We start from the raw sequence: 18,005 nt of genomic DNA on the forward strand, positions 1-18,005 counted from the left end.
TTCCCCATTATTATCAAGTTATAAAAAATTTAAAAAAAAGTTATAAAAAAAAAAAAAATAATTATAAAAAAAAGAAATTAAAAAAAAATATCCAAAAACAATCCTGCAGTATAAGTCCATTGGTACTGCAATATTACAAAGTTCACTGATTCTGCAGTATAAGTCCAGTGGTACTGCAACATTACAAAGTTCACTGATTCTGCAGTATAAGTCCAGTGGTACTCTCCTGTGCCGCATATAATTGTTAAAGGCTTTGCCGAGTGTGTGTGGCTTAGGGGTATGCTGTCTTGTGCTACATATAATGGAAAACAAAAATTTGGAGGATAAAGGATGCTGAAAACATCTGGTCCGGACTGAAGGACCTGCCAATCATTGCAGACATGTCTACTGTTGCTGCATTGGATGCTGTCACAATAGAAAAAATGGTGGAGGATTATTTTGCTGACACCATCCAAATAGACATGTCAGACAGTCCATATTGTTACTGGCAGGAAAAAAAGGCAGTTTGGAAGCCCCTGTACAAACTGGCTCTATTTTACCTGAGTTGTCCCCCTTCCAGTGTGTACTCGGAAAGAGTTTTTAGTGCAGCGGGGAACCTGGTCAGTGAGCGGCGAAGGAGGTTGCTTCCTCACAACGTTGAAAAAATGATGTTTATAAAAATGAATAATCAATTCCTCAATGAAGTACAGCACTGCCCTCCAGATAGTACAGAGGGACCTGTGGTTGTGGAGTCCAGCGGGGACGAATTGATAATGTGTGAGGAGGAGGAAGTACACACTGTAGGGGGAGAGGAATCAGAGGTTGAGGATGAGGACGACATCTTTCCTCAGTAGAGCCTGTTTAGTTTGTACAGGGAGAGATTAATTGTTTTTTTGGTGTGGGGGCCCAAACAAACCAATCATTTCAGCCACAGTTGTTTGGTAGGCCCTGTCGCTGAAATGATTGGTTTGTTAAAGTGTGCATGTCCTATTTCAACAACATAAGGGTGGGTGGGAGGGCCCAAGGACAATTCCATCTTGCAACTCTTTTTTTGGCATTATGTGACCATTCAACAGTCGTTTGCCATGTTCAAAAAGTAAAACAAAATGTCAACAAATTCAAAAAATTAAACCAAAAGTAAAATGCCCTGTCATAATTTAAAACAAGAGGTATTGACGTGCTAGAACTACTGTAGTGTTTATATGTTATAAACACTACACTTGGAAGTTGGAGGAGGTATTGTGGCCCCGGTACCAAATTTAGTACCGGGGCCACTCCACTATGCAGTCCAGATAGAGGTGTATCAGATATTAAACAACGTTGACTGTTGCTGCAAAATTTTTAAATAATATTGTGGGGAACACTACACTATGCAGTCCATAAACTTTTTTGGTAGAATTCAGACCCGTGAAGGGCTTTTTAATTATATTGTGGCCCCGGTAAAAAGTTGTGTACCGGGGCCACCCCACTTCGCAGTCAAGAAACTTTTTTTTTTGGAATTCAGACCCGTGGAGGGTTTTTTAATTATATTGTAGGGACCACTCCTCTACGCAGTCCAGGTATAATTTTTGGTGGGATTCAGATCATTTGAGGGTTTTTAAATTATATTGTGGTGACCACTCCTCTACGAAGTCTAGGTACATTTTTTGGTGCGATTCATACCAGTTGATGGTTTTCTTATTATATTGTGGTGACCACTCCTCTACGCAGTCCAGATACATTTATTGGTGCGAATTATACAAGTTCAGAGTTTTTAAATTATATTGTGGTGACCACTCCTCTACGCAGTCCAGGTAGATTTTTTGGTGCGATTCAGACCAGTTGATGGTTTTCTTATTATATTGTGGTGACCACTCCTCTACGCAGTCCAGGTACAATTTTTGGTGTAATTAACACCAGTTGATGGTTTTCTTATTATATTGTGGGGACCACTCCACTACGCAGTCCAGAAAGATACCTCGTTGCAACATTTTGGACTAATAACAATATTGTGAGGTGTTCAGAATACACTGTAAATTAGTGGAAATGATTGTTATTGAATGCTATTGAGGTTAATAATAGCGTAGGAGTGAAAATAAGCCCAAAAACTTGATTTTTGAACTTTTTATGCTTTTTTCAAAAAAAATCCGAATCCAAAATCTTAAATCCGAAACAAATCCGAACCCAAAACATCGAGAAAATCCGAATCCAAAACACAAAACACGAGACACCAAAAGTCGCCGGTGCACATCCCTAATGATAACTATTGTACTTAAAAACACTAAAGAGGTGGATCTCATGTAGAGATGAGCGCACTCTGATTTCCTGAATCCGAGCCCACCCGAACGTTTCCGATCCGAGTCGGATCCGAGACAGATCCAGGTATTGGCGCCAAATGAAAACCTGAAACCAAGGCTCGGAGTCATAATCCCTCTGTCGGATCTCGCGATACTCGGATCCTATAAATTCCCCGCTAGTCGCCGCCATCTTCACTCGGGCATTGATCAGGGTAGAGGGAGGGTGTGTTAGGTGGTCCTCTGTTCTGGTAGATCTCGTGCTGTGCTGTTTAGTTCTGTGCTGTGCTGTACTGTGCTGTGCTGTGCTGTGTTCTGCAGTATCAGTAAAGTGGTGCTGTGTGCTGTGCTCTGTCAATTTTGAGTTCAGTGGTGCTGCTGGGTCCTGTGCTATGTCCTGTTCAGTCCAGTGGTGCTGTGTCATGTGCTCTGTGCTTCTAAGGGCATAGTTCTTTATTTCCCCATTATTCCCAAGTGTTTAAAAAAATTTAAAAAAGTTATAAAAAAAAATACAAAAAAATAATTTAAAAAAAAATTAATTACAACAAAATTTGCAAAACCAATCCTGCAGTATAAGCCCATTGGTACTGCAATATTACCAAGTTCACACATTCAGCAGTAAAAGTCCAGTGGTACTGCAATATTACAAAGTTCACACATTCTGCAGTATCAGTCCATTGGTGCTGTGTGCTGTGCTCTGTCAATTTTGAGTTCAGTGGTGTTGCTGGGTCCTGTGATGTGTCCTGTTCAGTCCAGTTGTGCTGTGTCCTGTGCTCTGTGCTTCTAAGGGCATAGTTCTTTATTTCCCCATTATTCCCAAGTGTTTAAAAAATTAAAAAAAAGTTATGAAAAAAAATACAAAAAAATAATAAAAAAAATAAATAATTACTACAAAATTTGCAAAACCGATCCTGCAGTATAAGCCCATTGGTACTGCAATATTACCAAGTTCACACATTCTGCAGTATCTTGTGCTACATATAATGGAGACCAAAAATTTGGAGGATAAAGTAGGGAAAGATCAAGACACACTTCCTCCTAATGCTGAAGCTGCTGCCACTAGTCATGACATAGACGATGAAATGCCATCAACGTCGTCTTCCAAGCCCGATGCCCAATCTCCTAGTACAGGGCATGTAAAATCCAAAAAGCCCAAGTTAAGTAAAAGTAGCAAAAAGAGAAACTTAAAATCATCTGAGGAGAAACGTAAAGTTGGCAATATGCCATTTACGACACGTAGTGGCAAGGAACGGCTTAGGCCCTGGCCCGTGTTCATGACTAGTGGTCCAGCTTCACCCAAGGATCTAAGCCCTCCTCCCCCCCCCACAAAAAAATTAAGAGATTTATGCTGTCAGCAACAACAACAAAACAGCAAAGAACTCTGCCTTCTAAACAGATGACATCACAAATCCCCAAGGCGAGTCCAAGGGTGTTGGTGGTTGTGAAGCCTGACCTTCCCATCACTGTACGGGAAGAGGTGACTCCATCCAGCATTTTCAGCACGCCCTCTGCATATGCTGGAAGTATCACCCACAGTCCAGTTACAGATTTGGCTAATGAAGGTGTGAATGTTGTATACCGGGAGGAGGATATTGATGTAGCTGGCGCTGAGGAGGATGTTGATGATTATGATGCAGACAGATACCAAATTGCCTTTCTCAATTTCTATTTATATTCTAGATTATATAACGGCTGAATAGTTTTCTATTTTACTCCTAGTGGAGAGGGGATCTTATGCAGACAGATACCAAACTGCCTTTGTCCATTTCTTTGTATATTTGAATTTCTAGTTCTACAGTCTATGCAGGCTGCTTTTTTTATATTCAACTACAAGTGGAGGGCGGGGGGGCATAGATAGCCACCAAAGTAACGTGGGCCATTTAATTTCACTTTCTAGCTCCACAGTCTGTGCAGCCTGCTTTTTTTTATCTTCAAAGTATTTACAAGCCTTGCAATCTAAATTAACTAGAGGTAGTGACGTGCTAGAACTCCACCCTCTATAAGCTGCAGAGGATGGAGGAGCATCAAAAGGCCATTCAAGCCTACACAGCCACCTACGACATAGGAAAAGGAGTGGGGATGCGCCTGAGTCAAGCGCACTGGAGAATGATTTCCGTGTTGTGCAAGGTTCTGCAGCCATTTGAACTTGCCACACGAGAAGTCAGTTCCGACACTGCCAGCTTGAGTCAGGTGATTCCCCTGATCAGGCTTTTGCAGAAGCAGCTGGAGAAAGTGAGGGAGGAGCTGGTACACCATTGCGATTCCACCAAGCATGTAACTCTTGTGGGTGAAGCCCTTCGTACGCTTTGCCAGGATCCGAGGGTGGTCAGTCTTTTAAAGTCAGAGGAATACATTCTGGCCACCGTTCTCGATCCTCGGTTTAAAGCGTATGTTGTGTCTCTGTTTCCGGCGGATACAAGTCTACAACGGTGCAAAGACCTGCTGGTCAGGAGATTGTCCTCTGAAGAGGACCGTGACATGCCAACAGCTCCACCCTCATTTTCTTCCACATCTATGGCAGCGAGGAAAAGGCTCAGTTTTCCTAAAAGAGCCGCTGGCGGGGATGCTGATAACATCTGGTCCGGACTGAAGGACCTGCCAACCATTGCAGACATGTCTACTGTCGCTGCATTGGATGCTGTCACAATTGAAAAAATGGTGGAGGATTATTTTGCTGACACCATCCAAATAGACATGTCAGACAGTCCATATTGTTACTGGCAGGAAAAAAAGGCAGTTTGGAAGCCCCTGTACAAACTGGCTCTATTTTACCTGAGTTGTCCCCCTTCCAGTGTGTACTCGGAAAGAGTTTTAGTGCAGCGGGGAACCTGGTCAGTGAGCGGCGAAGGAGGTTGCTTCCTCACAACGTTGAAAAAATGATGTTTATAAAAATGAATAATCAATTCCTCAATGAAGTACTGCACTACCCTCCACATAGTACAGAGGGACCTGTGGTTGTGGAGTCCAGCGGGGACAAATTGATAATGTGTGAGGAGGAGGAAGTACACACTGTAGGGGAGAGGAATCAGAGGTTGAGGATGAGGACGACATCTTGCCTCAGTAGAGCCTGTTTATTTTGTACAGGGAGAGATGAATAGCTTTTTTGGTGTGGGGGCCCAAACAAACCAATCATTTCAGCCACAGTTGTTTGGTAGGACCTGTCGCTGAAATGATTGGTTTGTTAAAGTGTGCTTGTCCTATTTCAACAACATAAGGGTGGGTGGGAGGGCCCAAGGACAATTCCATCTTGCAACTCTTTTTTTGGCATTATGTGACCATTCAACAGTCGTTTGCCATGTTCAAAAAGTAAAACAAAATGTCAACAAATTCAAAAAATTAAACCAAAAGTAAAATGCCCTGTCATTATTTAAAACAAGAGGTATTGACGTGCTAGAATTACTGTAGTGTTTTATGTTATAAACACTACACTTGGAAGTTGGAGGAGGTATTATGGCCCCGGTACCAAATTTAGTACCGGGGCCACTCCACTTTGCAGTCAAGAAACTTTTTTGGTGGAATTCAGACCCGTGGAGGGTTTTTTAATTATATTGTGGCCCCGGTAAAAAATTGTGTACCGGGGCCACCCCACTACGCAGTCAAGAAACTTTTTTTTTGGAATTCAGACCCGTGGAGGGTTTTTTAATTATATTGTAGGGACCACTCCTCTACGCAGTCCAGATACATTTTTTGGTGCGATTAAGACCAGTTCAGGGTTTTTAAATTATATTGTGGTGACCACTCCTCTACGCAGTCCAGGTACATTTTTTGGTGCGATTAAGACCAGTTCAGGGTTTTTAAATTATATTGTGGTGACCACTCCTCTATGCAGTCCAGGTACATTTTTTGGTGCGATTAAGACCAGTTCAGGGTTTTTAAATTATATTGTGGTGACCACTCCTCTACGCAGTCCAGGCACATTTTTTGGTGCGATTCAGACCAGTTGATGTTTTTTTTTATTATGTTGTGGTGACCACTCCTCTACGCAGTCCAGGTACATTTTTTGGTGCAATTCAGACCAGTTCAGGGTTTTTAAATTATATTGTGGTGACCACTCCTCTACGCAGTCCAGGTACATTTTTTGGTGCGATTCAGACCAGTTGATGGTTTTTTTATTATATTGTGGTGACCACTCCTCTACGCAGTCCAGATACATTTTTTGGTGCGATTCAGACCAGTTGATGGTTTTCTTATTATATTGTGGTGACCACTCCTCTACGCAGTCCAGATACATTTATTGGTGCGATTAAGACCAGTTCAGGGTTTTTAAATTATATTGTGGTGACCACTCCTCTACGCAGTCCAGGTACATTTTTTGGTGCGATTCAGACCAGTTCAGGGTTTTTAAATTATATTGTGGTGACCACTCCTCTACGCAGTCCAGGTACATTTTTTGGTGCGGTTCAGACCAGTTGATGGTTTTCTTATTATATTGTGGTGACCACTCCTCTACGCAGTCCAGGTACATTTTTTGGTGCGATTCAGACCAGTTCAGGGTTTTTAAATTATATTGTGGTGACCACTCCTCTACGCAGTCCAGGTACATTTTTTGGTGCGATTAAGACCAGTTCAGGGTTTTTAAATTATATTGTGGTGACCACTCCTCTACGCAGTCCAGGTACATTTTTTGGTGCGATTAAGACCAGTTCAGGGTTTTTAAATTATATTGTGGTGACCACTCCTCTACGCAGTCCAGGCACATTTTTTGGTGCGATTCAGACCAGTTGATGGTTTTCTTATTATGTTGTGGTGACCACTCCTCTACGCAGTCCAGGTACATTTTTTGGTGCAATTCAGACCAGTTCAGGGTTTTTAAATTATATTGTGGTGACCACTCCTCTACGCAGTCCAGGTACATTTTTTGGTGCGATTCAGACCAGTTGATGGTTTTCTTATTATATTGTGGTGACCACTCCTCTACGCAGTCCAGATACATTTTTTGGTGCGATTCAGACCAGTTGATGGTTTTCTTATTATATTGTGGTGACCACTCCTCTACGCAGTCCAGATACATTTATTGGTGCGATTAAGACCAGTTCAGGGTTTTTAAATTATATTGTGGTGACCACTCCTCTAAGCAGTCCAGGTACATTTTTTGGTGCGATTAAGACCAGTTCAGGGTTTTTAAATTATATTGTGGTGACCACTCCTCTACGCAGTCCAGGTACATTTTTTGGTGCGATTAAGACCAGTTCAGGGTTTTTAAATTATATTGTGGTGACCACTCCTCTACGCAGTCCAGGTACATTTTTTGGTGCGGTTCAGACCAGTTGATGGTTTTCTTATTATATTGTGGTGACCACTCCTCTACGCAGTCCAGGTACAATTTTTGGTGGGATTCAGACCATTTGAGGGTTTTTAAATTATATTGTGGGGACCACTCCACTACGCAGTCCAGAAAGATACCTCGTTGCAAACGTTTTGGACTAATAACAATATTGTGAGGTGTTCAGAATACACTGTAAATTAGTGGAAATGATTGTTATTGAATGCTATTGAGGTTAATAATAGCGTAGGAGTGAAAATAAGCCCAAAAACTTGATTTTTGAACTTTTTATGCTTTTTTCAAAAAAAATCTGAATCCAAAACCTTAAATCCGAACCAAAACCTTTCGGCAGGTGTTTTGCGAAACAAATCCGAACCCAAAACCTCAAGAAAATCCGAATCCAAAACACAAAACACGAGACACCAAAAGTCGCCGGTGCACATCCCTAATCTCATGCAATATGGCCATGCAACTTAATTGAATTTGTGATTTACTTGGTTTCATTTTAAATTAATTTCCATATCATTGGTTTACATATTCCACGAATGCATAAGGGATGTCCCATTGGAGGATTACACACACATATATACTTTATTTCAGATAATGACTCATGATATCAATTTTGTCACTATTTTTTTTACATTCTAATGAACTTAATCAGACATTAAAAAAGGACAAAATGTACCAAGATATTGCAATTACATCTATTTCCAGTCTGCATCAGTAAATGATAACAGGAAAGGGAGAGATGTCTACCTGTAACGTACAGTCTGGATCTACTGTAGACTAGAGCATTTGTACTTGATGACAGTAATCTGTATTCCTGGCTCACAAACAAAGCTGTTAAATCCCCATTACAAATGGCTAAACTGGGGCACATTAAACTACTCATTTAAATAGCCCCTGAAACATTTATAAAGGGCAATGTTAAAAATTTACAAAACATTAAAATCTTTCTATAACCAACGCACATTATACTGTGAAATGCATTGCATTTGAAAGCATTTAGAGGTTTTATTCACATGTTCATATAATCTTTTAATAGTGAAAAATAATAAAATATTTAATCAAATATATATAAATTTAAATAAGTGCATAATTCCATAGCCAGACATGCTAACATGAGACATTTGATCCAGTATTTCTCACTTACTTATTGACTGTATTAAACAATGTGTAATTGTTAATGTCATGTAAAAGACTCACTGTTCACCTGCAACGAGTACCTAGAGAGACAATAGCAACACTAACAGCAGATCCCTCCTAGGTCCCCAGATACTTAGCCGATCCTGAAGGACAACTATGGGATGAGCCATACACTTCTCACGAGGAATTTAGCAATCTAAACCCCTCAGAACTTCACTGTAGAGAAAAAAAAACAGACAGGTTACTGAAGGATAGGAATACTGGATGGAAGCCCCTCTTGCATCCAGTATTCCTATCCTGTCCGAGGTGACAACAGGGAATAGACCTAAATAACTCTACCCCGATTGCTGATACCTCCTTTTGCTCTAGGCCTGGGCGCTGGACTACGGATATTCGAGACAGTGAAAAATCCCACCTGAACATCATTGTACGGGTGAGAGCCCTACCAGGAGAGAGATGAAACTGGAAAATAGTACTCACCAGGAGAACGGTCACCTCCTTTTGATAGCCGTCTGCATGATGCTACTTGGAACCTAGAAACAGGGGTGACACAACACACAACTGCTCCACAGCGCTAGCTAGCTGCTCGAATGTGCCTCCCACCCCAGCGTTAACTTTAACAATAACTGCAAAACAAACCAGTTCACTGATCCTACCAGCAAACTATGTGACCAGACTCTGCGCAGTTCTAGCGCTAATACTGCTACTGGGTGTAGTGCATTGCTCCAACTCACCTCACAGTTCCAAGATACAAATCACAAAATACACCAGATACCAAAACCCTACTTATAATTGAAGCATGAATTCTTGATCTTATAAAGGTACCAGACAAGGACATACAGCACAGTATATTACCTGCAAGTGACCACCACAAAAATGGCCACTTGATTACAATACAGAGGAAACATGCTGAAAGAAAACTGCACAGCTCGGGATACATACAGTACGGTATATGCAATACGTTACCCGGCACTTCTACCTAACTAAGCCACTAACTTAACTCCAGGGGAACGAACCAGGTACAGTCTTAATAGCCGGGGTACCTACTAACTGCTGCTGGCCTAATGCCTGGGTTAAATGGGACCACAGGCTACTCCTGGTCCTAATTTGAGGTCATAGGCTTCCAGCCTGAATCTAAATTTGTTCACAGGCCTTAAACCTGATTTACTGATGGCCAAGGAAGATTTTAACTAATCCCTAATGCCTTCGGACCTTGCACCCACTGTTGACCACGGACCTAGCGCCCGAATTGTGGAATGAGCCCTGTGCCCAACCTACCTACAGGAGCTATACTTACCTGCTCCACACAGGATACCCACCTTTTTCCAGTGTCTCTTCCAGTCTCTCCAGCCAATTCAATTTAACCTGTATGAAGTCCTGTCTCGAAACATATGCAGTTTTTGTGTGAAAGGAACAAAGTCCTGTTAACAGTGGTAACAATTATCCGTATTTCTTCACTGGTCTGAGCATGGATGAAAATCTGTTTGAACAAAATAGGAGCAGATGAAAAGTACATAATTCAAGGCACTTCTGAACAGCACATAAACCACTGTTCTCTAATACTTGTTTATTTCTGGTGCATTGTGTTTCTAAAGCACTATTTCAAAGCATGTCAAAATTCTCAGAGACAGTTGCATGTATCATGACATGAACATATAATGGCCCATATCTGAGTGATTCCTGTCCAGCAGGTTTTCCATCAGTTAAAAAGGACTTTCCTGTCAACTACTGTGCTGACCCATCCACAACCACAGCGATGAGCTTTTAGAACAGTTAGAGTAGAGATTTTCACCTTTAGCAGCTGCCTTTCCAGTAGATCTTTATGTGTTCACAGGTACTCAGATGCCACAAGTTCTTAAGCTAAGAGTAGTGAAAGCTCATCAAAGGTGGCTGCAGCGCAGATGGAACTGGGTGCACTAGCCTACATTGGAGCCGGTGGTCAGTGGCAGGCCGAGGTCAGGGGTCCAAAGCAAACAGGTAAATCGATATCCAAGCAGAGGTCAGCATCACAGGCGAAACAGTGAAGTCCAGAATACAAGGCAAAAGGTCAGGGCAACAGGAAAACAGGTAAGGTCCAAGGTACAGGCAAGGGTCACAACAGTAGACCAGGCAAATAGGAATCAAACAGCAGGTCAACACAGCACAAGACTGGAAACTCTATAAAAGTCAGAGTGGCTTAGCTCTACCTGCCTTAAATACTACATGTAGCCAATCAGGACCAAGGAGGAAGATCACATGATTAGGCCCCCAGAAGCTAGTTAAATAAACTAATAAACCCTAATTAGCCTGCAGGCTTTACAAATTAATGTGCACACGCCCGGCTGCCCTTTATTCCGGGACGTGGTGCTCTGCACATTAGTGTCCGGCCGTTGCCCTAGCAACGGTCGGGCCGGTAACTGGGGCGCCAGGCACAGAGGAGAGCAAACCACGATGGCAATGGACACTGCCTTGGCTCCTAACAGTCCCCCCCCCTTGAGGAGGGGTTAGGAAACCCTGACACCCTGGCTTCCTGGGGAATTGTTTGTAGAACTCTTTAATAAATCTGTCAGCATGAAGAGGCTTCCATGGGACCCAGGCACGCTCTTGCAAACCACGGCCCTTCCAATGGACCAAAAGGTGAATCTGCCCCTGGACTCTCTTTAAAACAAGTATTTTTTCTATCAAAAATTCCCGATGTCTATCCACATTAACTGAGTGCAGCCTCCAAAACGGAACCCGTTTAAGTTTGCTAGAAAAAATGACAGGCTTGAGCAAAGAGCAATGAAAAGTGTTGAGAATTTTCAAAGAGCGATTAACTAGAGATGTTCACTGATCGCCGGGTTCTGGTTTTGGTTTTGGTTTTGGATCTGAATTAACTTCGTGTTTTGGTTTTATTTTTTTCAAAACCACCCTTGCCTGTTTTGGTTTTGGTTTTGGTTTGGATCCCTAATTTTTCCTAAAATCCCTATTTTTTTTGCTATAAGCAAATAATTTTGCTTTTTATTCCCCCTACATTATTATTAAGCTAAATAACACTAATTTCAAGTCATTTGCAGTCAATTTTGACCACCTCACAGGTCACAATATTATTTTCATACACTTTCAAACAAAGACTGTAGCAGTTCTTGCCAGTGATAAGAAGAAGGCCATTGTCATGCTTGGGCATAAGACCAAAAAATCCACCTCTTATGTGTGGAATTATTTTTACCCAAATTGTCTAGCCATTTGTAGCATTGTAAAGCCACAGTCAGTAGATGTAGGGACCTTAACCATCTAGGAACCTCATCCATGTTACGCCAGTTGAAGCCAGTTCATGGAAAGCTTTTGTGAAAATCAAAAACTTATCATAAAAAATATCAACAAGCAGTCCAGCATCAGTTACCTCCCTTTTCTCAGCTAGATCCCTGCACCTGCAATCTACACCCCAACACCTTCATCATCAACATCCTCACAAGTGATCGGAGTTAGTTCTGCATCCATGTTTCTAAGGCGAGTTGACTCCTCCCCTATCCAGGAATTCTTAGAAGAATCCTTGAGCGTTAGGCTGGGGGTGGATCTTCAACCCAGAAGCAGACCAAGAAAAAGACTACTAGTAGTTTACAACAATTGACTGTTAAACAATCCTTTGCAAGAGGAAGCAAGAATGAAAGCTGTAACCCAGTCGCAAAAGCGGACCACAGACGCCATGGCGACTATGCTAGTATTAGATCTGTGCCCAATATCCACTATTGATGCAGCTGGATTTAGACAGTTACTTGAGGTCTTCTGTCCCCATTACCAAATTCCTTTACAATACCATTTTGCTAGAAAGCTATTCCTCACCTTTACCAGAAGGTTTGTAAAAATGTAATTATTGGGCTACAAAATGCCATTCTATCCACTTTACACTTAACCACAGATATGTGGACAAGTGGAACTGGGCAGACTGAAGATTATTGGATTTTGACAGCCCACTGCGTTGGTGATTCGCCTTCACCAGCAGGGACAGCAGCAGCATGTACCCAAGAACGTCCCATTATTCAGAGTCAGGCTACTTTCTGTATCACATGCTTCACTAAGAGGCATATTATTATTATTGTTATTATTGTTATTATTATCGTAGATTTGTTAGGCACCACAGTGCTCCACAGTGCCGTACAGTAGGGAAGACAAGGACATACATAAAACAAGACATACACAAAACAATAACATACAAGGCAGACAAAATGAATGTAGACATGAAAACAAGGGGTATGGAGGACCCTGCTCATTAGAGAGCTTACATTCTAAAGGGAAGGGGGCACAGCTGAAACAAGAGGAGCGAGTGTGGCTCAGAGTAGAGATTGGGAAAGCTGTGAGGGTGCATTAGTGTGAATAGTGTTATCGAGGATAAGGTCACCTCTAAAAAAGAGATGGGTTTTCAAAGAGCATCTAAAGAGTTAAAGGCTGTAGGAAAGTCTGATTTAGCGTGGTAGGGAATTCCATAAGCGGGGAGCAGCATGGGAGAAGTCTTGAAGGTGGGAGTGAGACGTGGTTATCAGAGACGAGACAAGGCGCAGGTCAGAGGTAATCCTGCTGACAACCTGTTTCAAAAACTAAGGGATGTCATTGCAACATGGCTTATCCTGCTTGGACTCTCCAGAGGATATGTGATTTCTGATAACGCCACCAATATTGTTAGAGCATTACAGCGGGGGGAATTTCATCACATTTCGTGTTTTGCTCACACAATCAACTTTGTGGTACAGAACTTTTTAAAAAATGAGAATGACATGCAGGAGATGCTGTCTATGTCCCGAAATATTTAGAGTCATTTTCGAGATTCTGCAACAGCATGTAGGAGAATGCAGCAGCTACAAGAAGAATGGAATTTAGGGGGAATGTACTTTAGTCCAGCGCAGTGGAGAATACTTTCTGTGTTGTGCAAGGTGCTGAAACCACTCAAAGTAGTCACCTGTGAAGAGACTGCAGACACTGTTAGCTTGAGTCAAGTGATTCCCCTAAGTAGACTTTTTGAAAAGCAGCAAGAGAAATTGAAGGAGGAAATGATACAAAGCAATTCCGCTAATTATGTTGGTCTTGTAGATTATGTACTTTATTCGGTTCGCCAGAATCAAAGTTAGTTATCGACATCTTGAAATCGGATCATTACATTTTGGCAACTGTGCTTAATCCTAGGTTTAAGAGCTATGTCTTTTTTCTTTCATCTTTCTTTCTTTCTTCTTTCTATATATTCTTTTTTTCCATTTGACCCAGATCTCAATAGATGCAATGAGCTCCTGGCCAGCAAGCTGACAGTTCAAGTGGCACATGACACAATAACGTCTCCTCCTTCACTTTCTCTGGAAATTGCTGCTAGGAAAAAACTTAGCTTTCTCAAGACACCCAGTGGTGATGCAGATGAGTCAGCATAACATTTTGACATTTGGTCTGATCTAAAAGAATTGCCCAAAAATCGTGACAGCTCTTCCGTAAAATGAACTACAAATTCCATGAGGAAGGCCTTTACCGGCAATTACATGAAAGTACACAGACTTCTGTGATGGTGGATTCCAATGGGAATGAATTAGTATTGTTTGAGGATGATGTACACACTGATGAGGGTGTATATGACGAAAGTGTAGATTGCAGGTGCTGAGATTTAGCTGAGAGAAGGGAGCTAGCTGATGCTGGTATGCTTGGTAATATTTTAGGTAGAATGGCATCTTGGCAATTTTATGTTTTTCTACAGTAAGCTTTCACTTTTATTAGAGAGGTGTTTTTTTCTTTACAAAGGTACAAGCTTTTTATTTACATTTTTGTTTCCCTGACTTAAAACCAGTATGCACTTGACCATAGACTTTAGCACATGAGGTAGATGGATTAATATCATCATGACTGAGACTGGAAAGTGACAAGAACAATACCACCCCTCTTCTTTCTGTATGAGCACAGTAGAATGTCACTGGAGACTTTTAAGAACACCGACAGCACTTTTATTACAATTTCTGTTTCAGCACTGAGCCTTGCCTCCTCTCCTGTTTTTGAGTGAGCTATGGTACAGTAAAATGTAATTGCAGATTTAGACCAAGACTGCCAGCCCTATTATTTCAGCAATGACAATTAGCAATGGAGCAATGGAGCTCTCCTCTTTGTGTGTAACCTATATAACACAGTACAATTTGACTGCAAATTCAGAAGACCAAGGCTGCCAGCCCTAGTATTTCAGCAATGACATTTAGCAATGGAGCAATGGAGCTCTCCTCTTTGAGTGTAACCTATATAACACAGTACAATTTGATTGCAAGTTCAGAAGACCAAGCCTGCCAGCCCTAGTATTTCAATTTCAGCAATGACAATTTGCAATGGAGCAATGGAGCTCTCCTCTTTGTGTGTTATCTATATAATACAGTACATTTGGACTGCAGATTTAGAAAACCAAGCCTGCCCTAATAATTTTATTTCAGCAATGACAATTAACAATGGAGCAATGGAGCTCTCCTCTTTGTGTGTTACCTATGATTTCTGTGCATGTGTGGATTGCAAGGGTTGTATGGAATATATTAGGCAGCAAGTATACAGTCAGTTCTTGAAGATGATGCGTTGGAAGAAGGAGAAGTGGGCAAGTGTAGGGATCTGAGCGACTTTTTCAAGTGCCAAATTGTGATGGCTAGATGACTGGGTCAGAACATCTCCAAAAACTATGGGTCTTGCAGGGAGTTCCCAATGTACAGTGGTTAGTACCTACCAAAGTGGTGAAGCTGTGATAGCTAGGCTGTCTGGTCCAATTGCACAGAAGAGCTACTGTAGCACAAACTGCTGAAAAAGTTAATGATGGCTATGATAGAAAAGTGTCAGAACACACAGTGCATCGCAGCTTTCTGCATATGGGTCTGCATAGCTGCAGACCGGGCAGTGTGCCCATGCTGTCCCTGTACAACACCAAAAGCACCTTCAATGGGCATGTAGGTGCCAGAATTGGACCATTGGATAAATTGAAGAAGGTGACCTGTTCTGATTAATCACATTTTCTTTTACATCATGTGCAAGTAGCACCTACCTAAACATTGTGGCAGACTAACTACATCCCTTCATGGCAACGTATTTTCCAGATTGTAGTAGCCTCTTTCAGCAGGATAATGCATCCTGCCACACTGCAAAAAGTGTTAAGGAATAGTTTCAGGAACATAGCAAAGGGTCCATGGTTTTGACTTGGCCTCCAAATTACCCAGATCTCAATCCGATCGGTTATCTGTGGGATGCTGGAAAAACAGATCAGAGCTATGGAGGCCACACCTTTCAACTTACAGGAATTGTGGAAAAGAATCTGATGCTAATGTCTTGGTGTCAGATACTATAGGACAAGTTCAAAGGTCTAGTGTAGTCCAAGCCTCGACAGGATAGAGCTGTTTTGGCAGCAGGAGGGGTACCTACACAATATTAGGCAGGTGGTTATAATGTTGTGACTGATCGGTATATATATATATATCTTTTGGTATAGCCTTGCCTCTTCCTGACCACAGCTTGCTACTCTCTACACACTGGATTTTACCCAGCTTGATCCTTCTTATCTGCATTTTTTCACCAGTTATCTTGCTAAGAACTGTCTATGAGGGCCACGACCTGCACGTCCCACGCAGCCAAACCCATTGCTCCTTGTGAGGGTCCCTGGCGCCACCAGGGATGTATTAGACTCCACACCTTGAAGTTGCATTGCGTCAATTGTAGCAGGTATGTTCTATCTTGGTGAAAAGTCTGACAACTGTTCAATAAGCTTATTTAATTGATGCAATAGATGGATGTTTAAGTCTATTATTGTTTGTTACTGAAAACTTATTTATTTCAGTGTTTTTTTCTTTTATATAATTTTCATGGGGTTCCTCATTTGTATTTATTTTAATAGGGGCATTTCAGCTTTTTAGAGTTTAATAATACACTTTCTATTTTTATCTCATGTTTGACCCACCATATAAATAGGTTGAAGCAGTAATTACACGACTGAATAGATACTCTATGTTTTCAAGCCTTGTGAATTTCTTATTAAATTTATACATGTTCTTCCACAACCATGCCAAAAATAATAGTCGGCATAGGTGGCTTCATTAATTTATACTTTTTTTGGCTTTATATGGCCTCTTATTTACCAATGCTGCAGGGTATAAAGCCCTAGGCCATACTAATCTGTTTGACATTGACACCTAAACCACAACAGTAAAGGACTTCACTAATGGTTTGCTGTTGCATGGTCAATAAATGGAAGATCTGTAATAATAAGTATTGAAATATTTTGATTATTATCACTGTAAATTAAACAGAGTAATTTATATTCCATGCACCAAAAGATTCTAGGCAGGAACAAATTATATTATAGCATATAAACAATTATGTGCATGTTATTTAAATCAGTCAATAATAAAATGATAGGGTACCTCTAAATCCTTCTAGTTATGTCTCTACACAGGCATTTAAATCATTATGTAAGGAAATATACCAGCTCAGCATGTTTGTAATATGTAGTTAATCTGCCTCCAAAGAACTAAACGTTAGACTGTTTCTTCAAAGAACAATAGAAACTGAGGCAACATGAGGAGTAATTACACAAGATAGAATATTATCAGAATGATATTTTAAAATAGCTGAAACTCAGGCAGATATGTGGAGCTATTACGTATATATAATAGTCGTAAATAGTATATGGTGCACTTTCATTTAAAAGCAACTGGTATTTTAGCTATAAGTTTAATTTAACAAACACATGGACTCTGCTAATTCTCAGCACAAGATAGGAGCCATGCTGGGACACCAAAGAGGCTGTGTTTTGAGAAACAGCACCAGTATAGCATTAATTCAGTATCATCAAGAGTGATAACAATTTGTCCCTCCGCTGGAGCTAAAGAACAGAGACTTTTTTTTTTCTTAAGTGTTTACTTAGCATGCCTGAAATCAATAACAATATAAAGGTATCTGTAAGAATTCCAGAAGCCTTCACACAATATATCTCTCTCAATGCAGGTGGATCATTTTAAATTCATGTTGTAAGAACATCAATATATGAAATATTTCATAACATCTATTATCTACTTATGTGAGAAGAAATATGTGCATTTGGAAAACCCAGTGGAATACTGCCTTAATCTATTACAGAGAAGCACAATTTTCTGTAACTTAATTTGCTAAGTTAATGAACCTAGTAAATTCACTTTGATGTCTTCACAAGCTAATATGTTAGATCTAATTTATTTGGCAAAAATGGACAAATTTATTCTTAATTGAGTTGACTGCAAAACAAACACAACTATGCTATAGAAAATATGATTTGCACATTTGTAGATAGGTAACTAGCATTGGCTGACTTATATGTCCTTTCTAGTATACTTTAGATTCCAACAGGACTGACAAATTATATA

The 18,005-nt window shown here is 40.8% G+C and overlaps 1 long non-coding RNA gene across 1 annotated transcript in view; it reads left to right on the top strand.

The window, feature by feature from the left end:
- The window catches only part of LOC142142700 (uncharacterized), a 30,959-nt gene extending 13,236 nt beyond the window's left edge, over positions 1-17,723 (top strand). Inside the window, exons 2-3 of the long non-coding RNA XR_012689290.1 lie at positions 16,187-16,329; positions 17,611-17,723. This is a non-coding gene — a long non-coding RNA (uncharacterized LOC142142700). The remainder of the gene's footprint in view (positions 1-16,186; positions 16,330-17,610) is intronic.
- The last annotated feature ends 282 nt before the right edge of the window (positions 17,724-18,005 follow it).

The sequence above is a fragment of the Mixophyes fleayi genome, chromosome 3 (genome assembly GCF_038048845.1).
Source record: "Mixophyes fleayi isolate aMixFle1 chromosome 3, aMixFle1.hap1, whole genome shotgun sequence".
NCBI classification, from domain to species: domain Eukaryota; kingdom Metazoa; phylum Chordata; class Amphibia; order Anura; family Limnodynastidae; genus Mixophyes; species Mixophyes fleayi.